The sequence below is a fragment of the Tribolium castaneum genome, chromosome 11 (genome assembly GCF_031307605.1).
Source record: "Tribolium castaneum strain GA2 chromosome 11, icTriCast1.1, whole genome shotgun sequence".
In the NCBI taxonomy this organism is placed as follows: domain Eukaryota; kingdom Metazoa; phylum Arthropoda; class Insecta; order Coleoptera; family Tenebrionidae; genus Tribolium; species Tribolium castaneum.
In genome coordinates, this window is record NC_087404.1 from 2397341 (window position 1) to 2416696 (window position 19356).

The 19356-nt window shown below is 32.7% G+C and overlaps 2 long non-coding RNA genes across 2 annotated transcripts; one reads left to right on the forward strand and one right to left on the reverse strand.

Annotated features, from left to right (window-relative positions):
- Nucleotides 1–8829: 8829 nt before the first annotated feature.
- On the forward strand, nucleotides 8830–10327 carry LOC135267292 (uncharacterized). The gene is made up of 2 exons (XR_010335707.1): nucleotides 8830–9576; nucleotides 9642–10327. It is a non-coding gene; the product is annotated as an uncharacterized LOC135267292 (long non-coding RNA).
- A 3378-nt stretch (nucleotides 10328–13705) lies between these two features.
- LOC135267293 (uncharacterized) lies at nucleotides 13706–18307 on the reverse strand. Its single transcript, XR_010335713.1, has 2 exons — nucleotides 17171–18307; nucleotides 13706–17111 (listed from the first exon to the last, which is right to left on the reverse strand). It is a non-coding gene; the product is annotated as an uncharacterized LOC135267293 (long non-coding RNA).
- Nucleotides 18308–19356: the final 1049 nt, after the last annotated feature.

Sequence of the window (19356 nt, forward strand, 5' to 3'; positions counted from 1 at the left end):
GTCATGAGCAAGAACTCATTTAATTTGCATTATGCTTCGGTTATTGCATTTGAGGAAGTTTGCTTGACTGTCGCTTTATTTCAATTAGGGGCGAAGTGAGCGCTTTTTACCCGGAAAATCAAACTAACGGAGATACTTTAGCTTAATGGTGATGCTGTATGCGATGTATGGACGGTAATGGGAGATAATTCGAGACGAGGAGGGTTATTGAAAACTTTGGAACAATGCCATAAGGGATATTTGATTGGACTCTACGATTTTATACCTAGCCGAACACGCTAATACAGACTTAAATGTTTAGCTTATTCAAAAATTGAAATAAACGTTTATTCTCATAAAAAAAAACAAATTCAAAAGAAGAGAGCAAAATGTATTAATATTTTTCGTGTAGGCAACCAAATATACAACATTGTACAATCAATGCATTACAGTAAAAAATACAACAATAATAATTAAACAGAGCTGTCACAAGTACTGAACAAAAGTATTTCAAGTAACAAGTATCAATTACCGAGATTATAGGAAACAAGTACAATTACTAAGTATTTTCATTATAAAAAAGTATTTCAAATATCAAGTACCTTAGTATAGTACTTGATTTTTTCCAAGAAAAGTAATTCAAATACTTTATGGGTATTTGAAGTACTAAAAGTATTTCAAGTACATGAAAGTGGTCAATTACTTTTAAAAAATATTGCCAATTTTTGTAGACTTTTACATAAATATTGAGACCCTAATGATATAACCCTTAAAAATTATTAAAATTTCTGGTAACGTATAAAGCATCTGAGATTTTAGTTCACTTTCCGCATGAAGAATGTAAAATTTTTAAAATACCTGCGTCTAATATCTCCTTTAATAATAATTCTACACGGATATTTTGCGGATATAAATGATTTTATGTAAAGAATTAATAACTAAGGAATTCGTTTTTTTTTAGATGTTTATTACAAACATCAACAGAGAACAAATAAACACAAACCCAAAAAATATACATGAAACAAAAACAACTTTAAACACTAGGCGTCCCAGACGAACGAACTATAGTCATATTATTATTATCAATCAACAACTAATATAAAAATATCACGGACCTACGTAAACGTAACAAACATTAACTGCTTTATCCTAAGCCTAGAATTCTTAGCAAAACGGTATTTAGTTATGCTTTACAGCAGTCTTTTGCCGTTCGACTTTAATATAACTAGCTGTTCAAAGTGTTGGTCCGAAAGAGCATGTCTTCTAGGTGCATTTACTATTTCTGCAAAACTGAATAGCCTTTCAACGGGTGCTGATGACGGAAGGCACGTGTTATATTTTAGAAAAAGTTCTTGTATAACAGGAAATCTATTTAGGGATTTTAGGTCTATACTGGTATCCTCTGCATACTGAAGAATCTCAAGTTCAAATTTTTTTTTAGTGCAACTTTTAAGGCTCTCTGGAGAGTTGGATCTATCTAATTCAAAGAATTCGTCAGTCATATCCATTACAGTATTGTTTTCAATGTCTGTCATTGATACACTTTTTGTTACTTCTATTTTCTCCGATAACATGAAACAAAAACTATTCCGTACCGACCGTACCCATACTCAGTCGTTTTGGTGCTCGTGAATATTCGCACCGACTTGTTGCGTCGATTGGATAAATTGGATTATACTTGTTGGAACAAGAAAATCTAGGAATTTTGTACAAAACAAAAAATATTTGAAGTTCTCAAAGGTTTGATTAATATACTTTCGTAGCACTAAAATTATTTTGTTAGTACTTGCAGTATTTTTCGAGTATTTCAAATACTTTAGTATTTCAAGTAATTACTTCTTTTCTAAATTCAAGTACCAAATACAAATACTTTTTTAGACTAATTGAAATACCAAATAAGTATCCAAATAAAAAAGTAATTGAAGTATAGTACTTCAAGTACTAAAAAGTACTTGAAGTACATTTTTCAAGTATTTTACTTCAAATACTGACAGCTCTGTAATTAAAGTATTATTTATTTAAACAACACGAATATATGCTAAAATTAAATAATACATTAAAATATTTACATATTGTCACATACGCGGAAATCGGGTTAGTTTTGTTATTACCTATTAGTAGCTTATTTGTAATCTTATCGCACTAATCTAATCTACATAATCTTAATCGAAATCGGATTGTTCTTAAGGGTAGATTACCACATTAACGGCTCATGTATGTATTTACATACATCTCCGCGTAATATAAATGGTATAAGAAACATTACATTATGCATTAGCTTGTAGAAACAGTTTTTTATTCTTGAATACGAGAACAAATTTTTCACAGTTGCAAAATTTTAATTCAAAGAGATAAATTTTATTTTGCAATTTTTTTCTTGTAATTTGATTAGTTACTTATAATTTTTTGCATTCTACGTATCCACTATTAAAATTTTTGTTTTTATTATTTCTTCTTTTTGTAATGATTATCTTATTTCGTGGGTGTTTATTGAAGCACTCGTTTAGGTCAGTGGCATATTTACATACGGGCTAAATGGGCTATAGCCTATGGTGGTAGAAGTTTAGGCGTGGCAAAAATATTTTTTTCCACAATCACATTATATTTGGAGTTTTATCCACACTCTTATGAAGCATCTAAAGAGACCTATTATCCACTAGTCGAATAAAGTAAATTTATTCCACTAGTGAAATAATGAAAAAAATTAAAATTTAACTTTGATTAATTGTATTTTGTTAATGTGGTAATTGTGGATAAAACGTTGTATTGCATTCGTGTTTTAGTCGCGTTCTATCCACTTAAGAATGTTATTCAGTCTTGCTTGGATAAAATGCTTCTAAAACACTTATACAATAAATAACTATTATTTTGATTAATTAAAAGCTAGTAATTAGAGGGTTGAATTTTTTCAAATCATTTGATCAGATTTTTTGTTTTTCTCGCATTTTTTTACTTTTTAAATTCCTAATTGTTTGGTTAATGAATTTTAAGAAGACTTTAGATATGGTTTCAATTTATTTTATAGAAAATTTACAATGAAAATCTCAGTAGTACACAATACAGAAAAATCTATAGATTTTTTTATAGAAATGAAAGAAGTCAGCGACAACGTAGTATTATAAAAAAAGTTGTAAAAATGGCTAAATTTTTTGGAAAATACTGACTGATTTTTTAATAGATATCTAATTATGTAGATATATTAGAAATAAAAGAAGACATTTAAAAGTTTAGTGCATCTTTGGTGACATTATAAAGGACTTTTTTCAGTTTTTTTAATTTAATTTTCAGAATTATGTTGCATTTTTAGAGAAATTGTGCTGGAACTGAGTTGCTATTTCATTTAAATAAACTCCTTTAAAAAAGTTAAGGATATTGCCGCAAATTTCATAAAAAATCCTTTGATTCAAACGATGAAGTTAAAAGCAGATACATATTTATTGATAGAATATAGTGATCGATAACTGATTTGTTTGAATTTGTTAGAATAATTTAATTTCTTTAACTGTTGTAATGCAGTGTACATTAGTCTTAAGTGTTACAAATTTCCAAAGTACGTACGACAGAAATGTCTGTTAATAAAAATTGTCCATTTTCGGGTTTGTAATTTTTTTCCTATTTTGTGAACCATATTTTCTGAAACGAATAAGCGGTTTTTTAAGAAATTTAAGTAACTTAAGGCGGTATAGTGGACCCAGTGGTTTACGTAAAATAATTATTGCAGTATAGAAGATTATATAACTTTTTTATATAATAATTTGCAATATATAAAACACTCAAAAAAATTGGCGCATTGTTGAGCGACCTGTTTTAGTTTAATTTTGATTTCAAAAATTTCTCCATTACTGATAGAAATTTTGGTTCGCTCATAAAATTCTTAAAAAAATATAAAATAAACAAAATTCCATTTCGGCTTAATTACAATTAAGCACGAAATGATCCAAACTGTTGCTCCTCGCGTGTTCCCCGTATCGGACTTTTTCCAATAAGAGAGCATCTTATTTTATTATTAATTTAATAAGATTAAATAATTAATTAAATAATTAATTAAGATTAAATAATAATTAATTAATAAGATATTAATAATAATATCTTATTATTATTAATCACATTTCCGCAACTAAGTCCGTAAAAATTCCTTTTTAATTCACCTCAGCGTAACGACCTGGAAACTTCTGCCCATTTTTATCTTTTCTTAATAAATAAAGCTGTCACATCACGCTCTCGTGTGAAATATGATCATTTAAAAATTGTGTTTCGTGGAGAAAGAACCATTTCATGCCATCCGTGTCCTACAAACTCACAACTCCATAAAGTCCACCAAGAAATAATAAAAGCACAGTCGGCGTAATTTATTCCCCGCGCGTAATGATCGCCGCTAAAAATACACCACTATTTATAATTTTATGTATTTGTATTGTAATTGTACTGTAAAACGCCAACGATTGTTTAGTTTCTTGGGCAAGTGTTTTTTGTCGGGTAGGCATGTCACGTGTGAGCAAGCCAAGAATCTCGCAGAGATAAAAGGGTTGCTGTATTGCCACCTAAGTAAGGCTTTCGGAGACGTTCCACGTACAAATTTACATTCTTGGCGGTTCGCTGTTTAGGTATTGTAGTGAGACCGTGATTGATGATGGTTGATCGATGTTTAAATGATTTACAACTTATTTAATTTATTTAATTAATCTTGAATTTTACTTTTGTTTTTTTTTTTTGAAATGATTTGGCTCGTCTAGTTAATTGATCCGCTACATGATCATTTCATTTACCTACGTTGTGTTGTTTTGATGTACGCAGTCACTCTTATAGTGATATCGCAATTTGATCTTAATTTTTATCAGAAAGGGTTCAGGATTTATCCGTAACACAAGTCCGGATTCAAAGTAGTGTCAAAACGCATGGGAGAAGAAATTTAAACCACAAGTTTCCTCCAAAGTTATTTATTACAAGAAGAATGAATATTCCGTTAGATGGATTACATGATTACAATAATCAATGGTTATGAAAGTTTGATCAAATTTGGCCAATTGTTATTTGTGTTTGTATAGTAATGTCGTCAAAACATACCTCAGAGTCGTAACCACAATTCGTTTGAAATTCCAAGTAAATAGTTTCGACGTTGCTGAGTGATACGAAAAAGTTTTATTGATATGATATGACGTTAATATTTAACATGAATTAATTTAATTCGATAATGTCCAAATAAATTAACCTACGTTTCAGATGATATTGTTCGAACTCATAGGATCCAGGCAATTGACAACGCGTTTCTAAATTACTTGTACCAAAGGCGGATTATAACATGCTCGCGGAATCTTTGAAACGTGCATCGCATTGAATTTTGCGCCCTAGTGCCGAAATTCCGTCTCCGGTAAAAGTCAGGTGACCAACACCTAGAATGAATTACGAATACAACCCGGACACACAAGCTCTTACAAATCAATCTGAATAAATGTAGAAGTAATTTCTCTTTACGGGTTTCACGTACACGAGCTTTGACAAAGACTTGTTCAGAACTTTGCCATGTCGCGACATCAGTTTATTACAGATAATCACGGATGTTTATGTCTGCTCGATCGTCCGTAGTAGCCTGCAAGTACGTGGAAATACTTGCCGTTGGGACGGGAATTACAACGAACAAATCCTTCTATTTCGTAATATTTTGGTGTATGCAACCTTAAATTATCTGTGTACAACAGTTTGAATAGCACCGTGGGTTTTGGATTTAGACTTTTGTTGTAGTTGAATATTTGTTTGATGCCGTTTCACTCAAATTTGTCGTAATAGATTTATAAGTTTGAAGCAAAGAAGATAAAAAACTTTTAATATTGTAATTTAAAGATGTGAAGGTTGAATTAAAAAAAAAATGGAATTGTTTGTTGCGAGTTATTTTAAGTTGGAAACGATTTATTTAAGATTTTTATAGCTGACGTAGTACGAAGCACAGGAATTTAAATAATTACTGGTCATTTCGGAATTTTCGATGATCAATAACTTTGTGGTTACGAGAAAGTTTATGAGATGAATGATAATGATCACTATTTCGAAATGACTTTATTATAATATTAAATGAATAAAAATTAATTACCCCTTTTGAGGGCCTACCTAGAAAATTTTAATCTTCCAAACTTAGGCGTCGTTAGTTGTTCCTCAGGAGTTACGGCTCGCAGCACGAGTTAATTGAACTAACACTAATAAGATTTGCTTTTAAACTTATCCCACTAATCACCTAACTCTAGCACTTATTTAAAAAAAAAAACTTAAATTTATTTATTTAAAAATTAGGATTAAATTCACTTATTTAAATTTATGAACACTAAACGGTAAAGGAAGACTAGGATTAAATTTATAAAAATTTAAAAGCAGCTCGAAATCGACTAAAGTCCTAGACTAACTCAGAAGAAAGTCAAAAATCGAATCCCCCTCAAAACCAAGGGCTAATCTTGCGTAAGCTACGCTAACTCGCTTACCCCCCTACCCTTGTTAAGTAGTTTCCACATATGCGGAATTATGCAAATTTGACTCTTATGATGTCTTGGCATTTGATCAAACCTCGTTTAACTTAATATTATTATTAATTTAACATTTGGGGTGTTTTCCGATTGGCAATTTCATTATTATTAAACATTAATTCGGTAGTTCTTGATCTAAAATGAATACAATACAATAACAGTATGGAATTACCCCAAATATCCTGAAAGAGAAATTATACTCCAAAATTGGTTGTTGTTAGGTCTGAAGTTGTTTTTGGAACTCAATGGAGTAGATTTTGTGTGACAACAAATTTTGTTTGTTTAAATAATACAGAAAATATATGGAAGAACCCCGTGAGGAAACTGCAATTTTAGTCGTACTACCCTTCGTTAGTTGTCGCTCCCAATTTTTTCCGAATTTCCTTAGGGATTTTCCTGTGTACTTTCATCTTAGAATTATGTTAGTAACGGGCAGCAATCGTGTCATGCAATTTTTTTGCTTACAACAATTTAATTAAATAGAATGATTTATACATCCGAATTACGACCGATGCGACGTAAATATAGGATTAAATTTTACATCAAAATGTTCTGAAAAATTTCCCGTATCTTTCTAAATTACTGGTTTTGTAATCTGATTTTGATATGACAAAGATATCGTTAATTACTCAGTAATTTCTTTTAAACAAATGCACATGTGTGCATGTAATTTGATATTCTTCTAAAAGCTCTGTTCTGTAACGTAGTCGTCAACACCCCCGATAAAAGCAACACTAGACCAGCGTCGTTTTGGCTTTTCTAATCTATTTAACAGACATGCATTCCCGGTTGCCTCCCCCGCGGTGTCTTACTATACAAACATCGATTGATATATTTTCCTACCTCTTCCCGCATTTTTGGAAAATAGTAGCTCTCTTTTATTTTGTCCAACGTTTTATCTATTTCCAAATGCATAAGTTCTCTATGAGCGTTACTAATTATATCAAATCTTAAATCGACAGGTACATACAATCGCCACTTTCCATCTTTTACCCGATAAACGCAACCATTGTATAACGTAAATTTAGAGTGCATTGCCTGATCGCCCTCTTCTAATTTCTGTAAAACGCTTTTAGTTTCATTGCAGGTACGCTGTAATGCCGCTACCCAATCCGTGTTTATCTTTATCCCCATGACATCCGGAAGTCCACCCACTGGCACGGCCCGACAAGCCTCTACCGCATTTCGGCTAAGGGCGTCTGCTACTTTATTGTTTTCGCCCCGGTGGTACTCGACGGTATAATCAAACTCTGACAACCTAATAAACCAACGCCCTATTCTTAGATGCATATCTTTTTTATTTGCCAACAATTTTTAACTGTTACAATCAGTACGAATTACAAAATGAATCCCTAACAAATATACGCGAAATTTCTCTAGTGCCGCTACAATTGCTAAGCATTCTAGTTCATAGCTGTGGTATTTCGCTTCCTCGGGTGTCGTTTTTCGGCTGTAAAATGATGTAAAATGGTCGCAATGTTCCGTCATTCTGTTTCTGCAGAAGCACGGCACCTAACCCCGTTGAACTCGCGTCTGTATGAAGTTCTGTATAGGCGCCCGTGTCGAAAACGCAAAGGATTGGTTTGTTCATTAACGCTTTCTTTAACGACTCGAACAGTAGATAACGAATGGGGGGACAACACAACACAACCTTGACCTTGAGTTTGACCCCGCCCATTTTCCCTCTCTTTCTTTCAAGGCCACTCGTTCTCTCTTACTTTTCAAGGCCAACCCCTCCCACTTCCCCCCCACCACTTCAAGGCCAAGGCATTATTGGACCTTGATGTTTTCAAGGTCAAGGTCATTCATGTTACTCCCCACTTTTGCAAGGCTAACAACTCCTCACTCATTCAAGATGAATCGCGCAATTGTCCTTACTCATTTTCCACCCCAAACTGTATAAAAGTTAATGTGTTGTGTAGTGTAACACAGTTCTTGTGTATATCTACAATAACAAGAAATTCTTTAAAAATGGAACCCATCAGAAAAAGTTCTATTTATAATACTCCTGGTAAGTTTAATATTTTTTTAGTAGTTTAGTTGGAAATAATTTTTTTTCAGAGGATATCATAGTTTGTCCATACGACAAAAACCACGTTCTTCTTTGGTTTCGGCTCGAAAGGCACATTTGGAAGTGCCATCGGGCCGATAAAGAAAAAGAAAGGGCCGTATGTGAAGTGATGATGAAGGAAGAAGAGGAGAACTGGGATCATTTCAATGAGCCCAGTTACCTCGACTTCTTAAAATCTAAAAGGAATCATAATGCCTTAAATTAAAGAAGTAAGTTTTATTGAATCTTTTTCAACAGTAATTTATTGTGAATTTTTTTTAGGGCCGGGGTTCTTTCGTAAAAATAGTGTAGATTAAGTTTAGCAAAGTAGTAGTAGTCGTAGTAAACTGTAAATATTATATTATTGTATAAAAAAAATAAAAGTTGTAAAAAAAAGCTACATGTTTTTATGTACACCTATTTCAACCTACTGATACAAGTAAGTGTGACCTGCAAGCAGAGAGTCGCTCACTGTTTCAAGACCACTCACTCCCTCTTTATCTTTGATGTTTTCATCTTACTTTTTCTCATTATCTCACTTTTTCAAGGCCACAATATTGATGCATTTTCATTCAAGGTTAAAAAGTGGGGGTATAGTTAATATATAGAATTTAGTACAAGTTTGATAGCAGTCAGTACTGATTTAATCCTCCGAGAAATAAGAATATAAAAAAGTGCATATATCTGTGTTAATGTCTAAGAGTATTCGCTGCTGGGTCATGGATGTATTGAATCGAATCGCTCGATGCGGACAGAAGCCCATTTTAAAAGCTGGTGAGCTAGAGTTGAACACAAGATTCCGCATACATAATATTAGACGCACAAAGTCTCTGTTCGGAAATTCAGTGCTTGTTGAGTTGGACAATTATGCAGTGTTTCTGCCGAGAAGAATAAGTGATTATTTGACTGAGGAGAAAATTGATGAGTTATTACGAGATCCACGTCCACTATATTTAATATATTTGGGAAAAGAAGATGCTAGAATCCCGACATCTGCACATTGTTTTGAGTTTCAACGTGTTGATGATGAAATATTAGGTGAGTGAACATAATGTAAAATGGAGGATGAAAAGAAATTAAAGAAATGTATATTTCATTTACAGTTAACGAGAGTGCCGAAGAGTAGGATGAAATTATCGGAAAAAGACTTATGTGTGTGAAGTAATGTGCGTTTTGTGCTAGTGATAGTTTCTTAAAATAAATGAATAAAAATCATGTGTCTAGACGATGGACAATATGAAAAAAGTTTATACGAGTGTTTTGATAAAAGACTGTTATCATATAAGAACTGGGTACATTCATACCCATCTCCATAGAGTTTAGCAAAAGCGGGATTGTTTTATATTCAAATATCTGATTGTACCCAGTGTTTTGTTTGTGGAGTAATAATTTCACGATGGGAAAAAAGTGATGATGCGTTTATGGAGCATAAAAAACATTCTCCAAAATGTGGATATGTGAAATTGCTTTCCACAGACAAAACTACAATTCAAAAATTCAAATTAGTTACTAAAAATAGCATTGTTGTAGTTTTATTTTTTATAGTATTTGTATTCATGTATTATTTATGTGCGTCTTCTTATGCATAGGTAATGTGATGCAGACTTGTTAACCTTGATCAGTGTCGGGCGCGCGCCAAAGGCGAGGTAAACTAAAGGTTTCAAGAGGCGTCTTGATTTAATTAGTTTATAATTAAATAAGTGGTAGAATAATATGGAGGATTTATAATAGATTTAAGGATATTTAATGTACTACCTATAATATTGATGAAATAAAGTGTTTTAAGTGATTCCTTTTAGTTTATTTTATTAAAAAAACAATTCATAATAATAATAATAATTATCTATGTAATATCCGATGAATTAATCCAAGAGTTATGAGTTTTATCCATTCCACTCCACTTGACTAATAAACGGTTACCTTTCTTTCGTAAAACTTTCTCAACGAGATATACATTCGGATATTTAACTTTTTGTAATTCTTCAGTGTAGAAACCTCCTCGTATTGTTTCTCCAGAAACATCTTGTAGCAAATAAGTTCTAGGATTAGTATTTTGAATCTTCAAAACTGTAAATACTTCATTACTCCAATTTGGGGTGTACCCTTTCTTAAAAAGATGTCGATGTTTACTAATTCGAACAAAATCACCAACTTTAAATTTGGGTTTATAAATGTCCATTGTTTTAAGATGACTATAAACTTGATCCAAAACTTTGCGTTCGTTTTTCTTATTTATTGAAATCGGTTTTAAACCAGTAGTCCTATGTCTGGTATTATTGTATTTTTTTATTATGTCAGGTAAAATGTTTATCCAGTTGTAGTGACCTTGCACCGAAAATTCTTTATACATCATTGCCTTGATTGTTCGATTCACGCGCTCGACGACACTACTTTTTAAATTCGAATAAGAAGTGTAGTGATTAATTTTGTATTTATTCATTAATTGTTGAAAATGTTTATTGTAAAACTCCTTTCCCAGATCTGTTTGAATGTTTTTAGGAACGTTACGTCGAGTTTTTAAAATTTCACTCATTGCATTTACAACACTTAAAGCCGACTTATTCTTTAATGGAACAGCCCATACAAATTTAGAAAAAACATTGATAACCATTAAGATATACTTAAAGCCTTTATTGACGCGTGAATATGGTATCATTTCAACCAGATCGAGTTGCAATAAATCATTTAAACCTTTCACTATCACACGTCGTCTTTTAAAGTTCACTCTCGCCGGTGCATGTAGTTCATTAACAACTTGACGCTTAATATTTAAATCACTACGCTTCATGGTGGATTGGTACTTTTAAAACTATTTCTATATATATCGGTTTAGCTTCTGATGTTTTGGGTCCATATTTAAATGATAGTTTGTCACCTTCACGTAAAATTTGACCAATTAAATTCGTAGTTTGTTTTGAATTAATTAATGCAATCCACCCGCTCGATGGACTACCATTTACAGACGTAATCGTTGCTTCTTTTAATGGGAAAATATAATTCGTACCAATATTAAATAATACAAAAAGTTTTTTAGCTGGATCCAGTGTCCCAAAGAGTGAGATTGTGGTATATGAGAAAGATTTGACACGTTGTAAAGTTGTCCGAATTCTGTGTTCACTAATGTGTTCACCAAATTTATCTAATGTCATATTCTTGTCTATTGAATGAATAAAGTATGTAGAAATACTAACTATAAAATATAATGTGTTTGCAATATATACAAGTCGTCTCTAAATTATTAACGAATTATTTTCGATTCACGCAATTCTGTTATGATGCGATTGATTTCATTCATATGATTATTATTACCAGCTACTGTCGATGATAATAATAGACGTAGTCTATTTACGAGTGTGTTGGGATTTTTGTAGGGAACAAATTCTAAATTTTTATCTGTTAAAGCCAATGTGCGAAGAATACTACCACCCTTAACTCTTTTTGATATTGGTTGGATACTACTTGTCGGAGTTGATTGTTCATGACCTTGAGTCTGCAATCGTTGTATTGCAGGTATGTTGCGAAGTCGCGGATACTGTTTACGTGCTGGTGGTACGAGAATTGAAAGACTACTACTGCGGCTTCGTTGCTGGACAGGAGTCGATTGACCTTGATCTGCATCAAGGCTTTCTTCAGTATCACTGTAAAATGGCGGCGACTGAGATGCACGGTGTTCCTGAAGCGGTAGTGGCTGTCTCGAGAAATGTCGAATAATTGTTTTATATTTGTTCCCTACATTCCCCAGAATTTGTGCATTTGGTTTATAGTTTTTTCTGTCTGCATTGGTTCGAATGACAATATTTCGATAAGTTTCTAAATCTGATTGAGTATAATTAGTTGGATTTTTTTTAAATAATAATTCATACAATCCAGGTGTATCAGGATAAGCTACATTTTGAACGATTACATGATCGTCTTTGAAATCAATTTCAGAATTGCCAATAAAAAATTTATTTGCCTCGGTTCCATGTCTCACAACATATTGATGATCAAATTTGTTTTCTGTGTCAATAATCATATCTTCAATGTACTGTCGAGGTAAACCGGTCCATTGTTTAAGAAAATGGCGAAATGCATCGGTTTTTGACAAATTTATTAATGTTTCTTGCAACTTTCCAATGGTCACATTCCTGAGTGATTCTCCCTCCTCTCTGGGTGTGCTAGCAGCCGCATGTTGTCGCATTAAACTGAATCGTGGATCGAGCGATGTAGTACTACGGCTTGTAGTCGTTGACTCAAAAAGTCGCTTCGCCTCCGGTTGCTTGATCTCATGATGAATTGATATTTTTTCCTGTTTTGGGACAACTTCGCGTTCATGTTTAATTTCAGAAATTAAACTTTTTATTGGATCAGTTAGAGGTTGAATATGGGTTGCGAAACGTCTTTGCGAACTTGCAATGTGTGAAGATAATGATCGTACTTTTTGTTTAACGTGTCGTCTTGCCTTATCCAGCTCTAAAGCTAAACGTTTATCCATGTCGATCGTCGACTAATAAATAAATCTTTGACAAACATTTACATTTATATTTTAATGAACTGATCAAAACCGTTACGATAACGCCCATTGTCTTGTTCAGCATCCTTATCAATAGTAACAAATCCATACGGTTTTTGCCAACACTGTGAACACATTTTCTGAAAGGTTTCAAATGACATATCTGTACCAACGTGATCATTAAAAATATGTTTTAAATTCAATACATCCTGAGGAAAGATAATTATGAAATTAGCATTATCACGAATTAATTGTTTCTGAATGGAAGAATACGTTTGGCTAATAAATATACAATCGATATTATAATGCCTACCAAAGCAAAAATAATCACGTATTATATTTTGGTTACAAGTGACTACATCATCAAATATTATTATGGAATAGGGTTTGATTTCTTTAGGAGGAGGAATTTCGGCACCATCTTCATATTCATAGTAACCGACTTTATCGAGAGGTGCCAGAACCGATTTTAAAAATTGATATTTTGGTTGTTGTAGGGTTTTTGAAAATAAGTAAATGTCTGTGAAGCGTAATCCATTTGGATGCAGCAAGAGACTTAATATCACATTTGTTTTTCCACATCCAGAACGTCCAACCACTAGTCCTCTTTTTACACTATTATTGAATAAAGTATTATGTTTAGGAAACTGTTGATAGGGTACACAAACTGAATAGTCGTGGTTAGAAATTTTTAATAAATCTTTTTGTTGCACAAGTTTCATTGTTGACTTACAGAATACAAATAAAAATACTTTACACATTACATCAATTATAAATACATAATAATAATAATAATAATAATAATAATAAATACGTAGTATAAATAAATGGTTACATATCGTTACATATCTACAATAAGGTAAAATTCAATCAGTGGGTTCCACATATTTTTGCAATTCTCTAATTAGAGAATCTAAATTTCGATCTCTATCAATATCGTAATGTCCCCAGGCTAATGTATCAATTGAATTACCTAAAATGTATCGTTTATCATCGAAATTAGACAGTGCTATTTTATTCCTTAATTCGGTATACATATTATGTAAATAAGATTTGAAAACGTTCATAACACAGAAAACTGATGAAGATGAAGGATTTGTTGCAATTGCCCGATATTGTAACAGTGTTAGAGATTTATCAATTACATGTTTACTTACACCTTTAGCCTTTTTAATTAAATCATTCACTGTTTGCACACAATATGCTTTGGCACCGGTGCCATAAAGAAGTACAATTGGTACACCAGCATACTCATCTTTCATTTTACCGATAATAGACACAGTTTTAGGAATATCATGAATATTATTCTCGGGATAATTTGAAGTATCAAACCGATCGATATTCTGTTTAATATCATTATATACGTTTTCCGTATAAATTTCTAAAATTAATGAATCCGTATCCGTATACAAAAGCTGTACATTATTTCCATACTTAACTTTAAGGAAATTATAAAAAAAGTCATACATTAAAGTTTTTGAAATTTCCAATATACTGAATCCTACATAAATAGGTTTATCATACGTTACTTGAACTTTATTCATTTCTATTGCAACTAAATTTTCAGTAAAATTAGAACAATTTTTAAATTGTGGTTTGGCTATCCATGTCTCTGCTCCATACTTGTGACCGTTTTTTTTCCAATGTGTAGCCAGTTTAATATCTACCCGATTATCGACATTTTCCATGGTTTTTCCATACACGCTATTATTCATGAGTTTAAATAAATCTTTTTCAAACTTATTTTTAGTCTGATTTCGTAATTTCGTATTTAAATCAATATATGGTTTGAGCCATGACGATTGATTGAATTTTAGTACTCTATGAATTTTTGTCAATTCTAGTCCATTTTGTAGAGCTTGTTTTAAATTTCGATAGTGTATTATGTAGTTTGTTTTAGCACATAGATTTGGAATGAGTTTCGCACATTTTCCGTTTGGTGGAATTAAATTTTCAGGTAGAAATGGCATATCATTATGAGAGTTGTGTAAATGATAAGGATAAGAGATATCTACTTCAAGGACATAACCTTCAGGTGTGGTATCAGTCAAATCCATAATACTAAGTGAATTAATTTCGTCTTGCGTTAATCAAGTAAATCCACCTAAAGGGAGTACTTCACTCATAGCCCAACCATAGAGATTTGTTGCATCGAGATATAAAATGTATGATGTCGGTTTCGAAGGGTCATAATTTGGAAGAAATTTATTATTTGCTTGAGCCGCTCGTTTAACACATGTACTAACTCCCCCACGAATCCCTTTTTTGAAAAAATGCAACATATCTATATCAGTCAATAATTCTAATTTTACATGGGTAAATTTAAGCATAGCATTCCAACTAAGAGATGGTGCTGTCACGTAATGTGCTGGATCAAGTTCATAATGCTTAAGGCACATGTTTCGAAAATTCTCAAAGACATCAGCTAATAGTAAAATATCACTTTTTAAATAGAGATCAGAATATTCGCCTAGAGTCTGACAATGGAATGTATTCCATACGGTATTAGCTCGTTGATAATCATCTTCAGAAATATGCTCATCGCGAAGTTTATCGTAAAAATCAATTTTTTGTGGTAATTCCATGAGATCTAATTTAGAAAAATCATCGATAAATGAATATGGAAAAACCCCTTTCTGTCTAATTAACTGAAATTCTCTGTCAACGGGAAAGTATCGTTTTACTTCCATACATTGAGCATCATCCAAGGCTGCTGCCAGTTTTTCTAATGAACATGCCAAAAACTGAAAACTATCTATAAAACGCAAGTGTAAGTGCTCCTTGACTATTCGATTGTTTGAATTTAGATATTCGCCTACACAAATTTTTTTCGAAAATGTAATATATTTCTCTTTAGTTTTACCAAGGATATTAATTTCACTTTCTTCAAGGGCCAACTCTTTAATGAATAAGTGACTATCATAATTTGTTAAATTATGAAATACTATCGGAATAAAATTTGGAATTTGAAAATTCAAGTTACAATTACTGTGCGCGGCGGACCTATAACGACCCGTTAAATGACAGTGATCTTTTACTTTAATATCATTCTGTTGAAAAGGTTTTTGACAAATATGACATTCCGTTGCTGTAAGATAATCAAACTCTTCTTGAATAGTTAATGGAAGCATTGGTTGTACAATACTTAAATACTTTTTATAAATCTCTATCAAATCTATTTCTAATGCTGTAATAAAGTCAACCACAGATGACTGTCCTCGAAAACTTTGGAATTTAGATAATTGATCATTATATGAACATTTAATGTAATATGCACATGAATATGGTTGATGGAGAAAAGTTTTTGTCGAAAATGATTGATTTGGATTTGGTGCAACTGTACTCATAGGTTTCAATAAACATTCGAAATCAGCATAAACAATAAATGGGATAGTCATTTTATGATGATAATTTTGAAATTCTAATACATTAGCGGGAACATTATAACCAAATCTATTTGTTATTAATTCATTATTTGGGATTCTAGCATAAAGTTTTCCACAATCAGTCGAAGAATGTCTATCTAATAAAGCTTGGGTTGTGAAATATTGTAGACATCCATCACAAAAAAATTTTGAATGATGATGTTTTGAGAGTTGGGAAGATACTAAACGTGGCAAATTAGTTATTGTACAGTAATGTTGATTACCATCGTTATCACTCAACAATAATAAATTTATATGTACCGGTTTCTTAAAGTTTGTAAAATATAATGGTCCCACAATTTCAAATTTTACCTTATTGTTTACATAAAGTAATTCAAGTCCGTAAACATTAATAGAGACATTATTTTGACTTTCAAATTTTGCAATACTATCCAGTTTTACAGGAAATTCAATACCTTGGAAATTAAAAAGTGTCGACCAATGTGGATATGAACTGGGTAAATGTTCTGGTCCCATAGGTAGACACACTGCTGCTACGACACTCCAACCAAAACAATGAATATCCTGATTTTGAACATTAACTATTGCCCTCTTCATTTTCACGCTTGGCGGTAGTGGGATATACGATGAAGCTTTCAATGGATTGTAATAGTTTACATTTAATTCTAAATGTAAGATTTTCACAAGTGTCCAGCCTAAAATAAAGAAGCAAAAAAATAATTGTATTATAAAGATTTTTACAATATATAACTACCTGAATCTCGTTCCAAAAAATCCATCATTTTTTGACTAATAACTTCTTGAAAGTCATGCAACATATTCCTAATATTCGTGCCTAAAGTGACAATTCTGTTAGTAGTATTGAAAGATTTTACATCAAATATATTTTTTGACTCAATGGTATACAATCCAAATAATTCCAAATTAATTTTGATTGTACTAAATTTTTCAATTTGTGAAACAATAAGTCCAAGTAATTTATTGTGAATTTTATCCATAAATTCATTTAAATCGATATAATCGCCCTCATCACAAATCCTATATGAAGCGATGCGTGATTTAAATGCACTGCTGAGTGCAAACACCCCATCCTCCAAGGGAGTACTTTGACAATTATTTCTATGCTGTCTACTTCTCTCATGAGCCGTAATAAGCTTTGGAGCAATTTCTTGATTACATGTAACGCACATATAATTGTTGCTAGCTAGAAAAGAAAAATAATTGAAAATAGAGTACCTATTAGTTAAAACTTACCAGTTGAATGACATATTTTCTGTTTTTTGGCGGCCGGTCCTCCATTTTCCTGTTTTTTGACCACTTGACAATAGAGCTTTTCATGGCGTAGTCGTGATTGACGGGTTGTAAATTGTTTATTACAGTTTTCACAGTGATGCATTTTCTTATGAAAATATGAAATAATAAATTAAACAGGTTACTAATAAAGTTTAATTATAAATTTGCTGCCTTCTGTTACTATCTTTGAAAGACTTTTATTTATACTATATAAATATATATTTTTTTGTGTTCAAAGATAGGTATCCAGCAAGACCTCGAGGAGGAGCAGCATGCTTGCCATCGTGTTGTAGGTAGTATGATGTTAAAATTTGGAAAATCACGTCCGAATTAAATGTACTTGATATGAGTGTAGGACGGAAATAGGATTTATTAATAATAATTATTAATATTAACATCATTAATATTAATATTAATATTATAATTATTAGTAATTAATATTAATGGGGACTTTCGCGCACGTCTACGAGGCTTTCTAGGGCGCCGACTCCTCCTTGATCGTGAGTGAGGGGGAGTGGGTGGAATGATGTTGTCGTCGTCGTCATTGTCTTCGTTTTCGACATCAACGTCTCCACCCTCCACTCTATTCTCAACTCTATTATTTATTTGCCCTAGAATGGGTGACAATTGAGAGGGTTGAATGATGTCATTTTCAACATCCATCTCTTCACCCTGCCTCCTCTCTTCAACCCACGGCTCTGCCAGTGCGTCAATGACATTTTGAGTAATAATACTCATCGGATCGAACGTTGCAGGAGGCTGAGGGAGTGGTGGTGTGATGATAAGTTCCACATCAACCTCGGATCCAGATAGTTGTTGTATGTCATTGACGCCCTGTGATAATATCATGGGTGACGGTGGTGGTGATGGTGACCGAATGATGTTATTTTCGGCCTCTACCACCACCAATCTCTCTGGCAGAACATCATTTTCCTCAATAATCGGTGAATTGGGTTGAGGGGGATGTTCAACGTTACCATTGATAACGTTTTCCACCTCAACCCAAGGCTCCGATAAAGCGTCAATGATGTCCTGCGATATTATCATAGGGGGTTGAGTTAATACCGCGGGTGCCGCTTCAGGAGATGTTGGTGTAACGGGGCGGGTAAACACTGGCTCAACGAAGGGGCTTTGTGGTGGTAGTGGTGGACTGGGAGAGATTGGGGGTTCTTCCACCACCACCATATCATTATCAAATACATTTAACTCATCGGTAACCGAATTATTGATGGGACAAGTTCCTTCATCCACAACCGGATTGGACGCCGCCTCGTCTTCGTTAATAAACTGGTCTATTAAGGTCAACGAGATGTCGTCCGAATAATCATTTTCAATACCATGTTGAGCCAGGTATTGCGTGAATGGTAAAGAAAACGATAATTCACTATCAGGTTGTGATGAAGGAGTAACCATAGAATCATCATCCTCATCAACGATTTGAACAATGTTAGCAACAGCGTGATTAGCTAATTGCTTCTCTTTCACACTTAACTGACTACATTCAATCACATCCTCTTCAAGACAATCTTCCCTCAAAGATTGACTTAAAGACGACTTGGCAAATTGTTCAAATTGTGTCTCATCATTTTTGATTAATTTTGAATTAGCAGGTCTAATAATTACATCAGAAACGATATTGATTCTAGG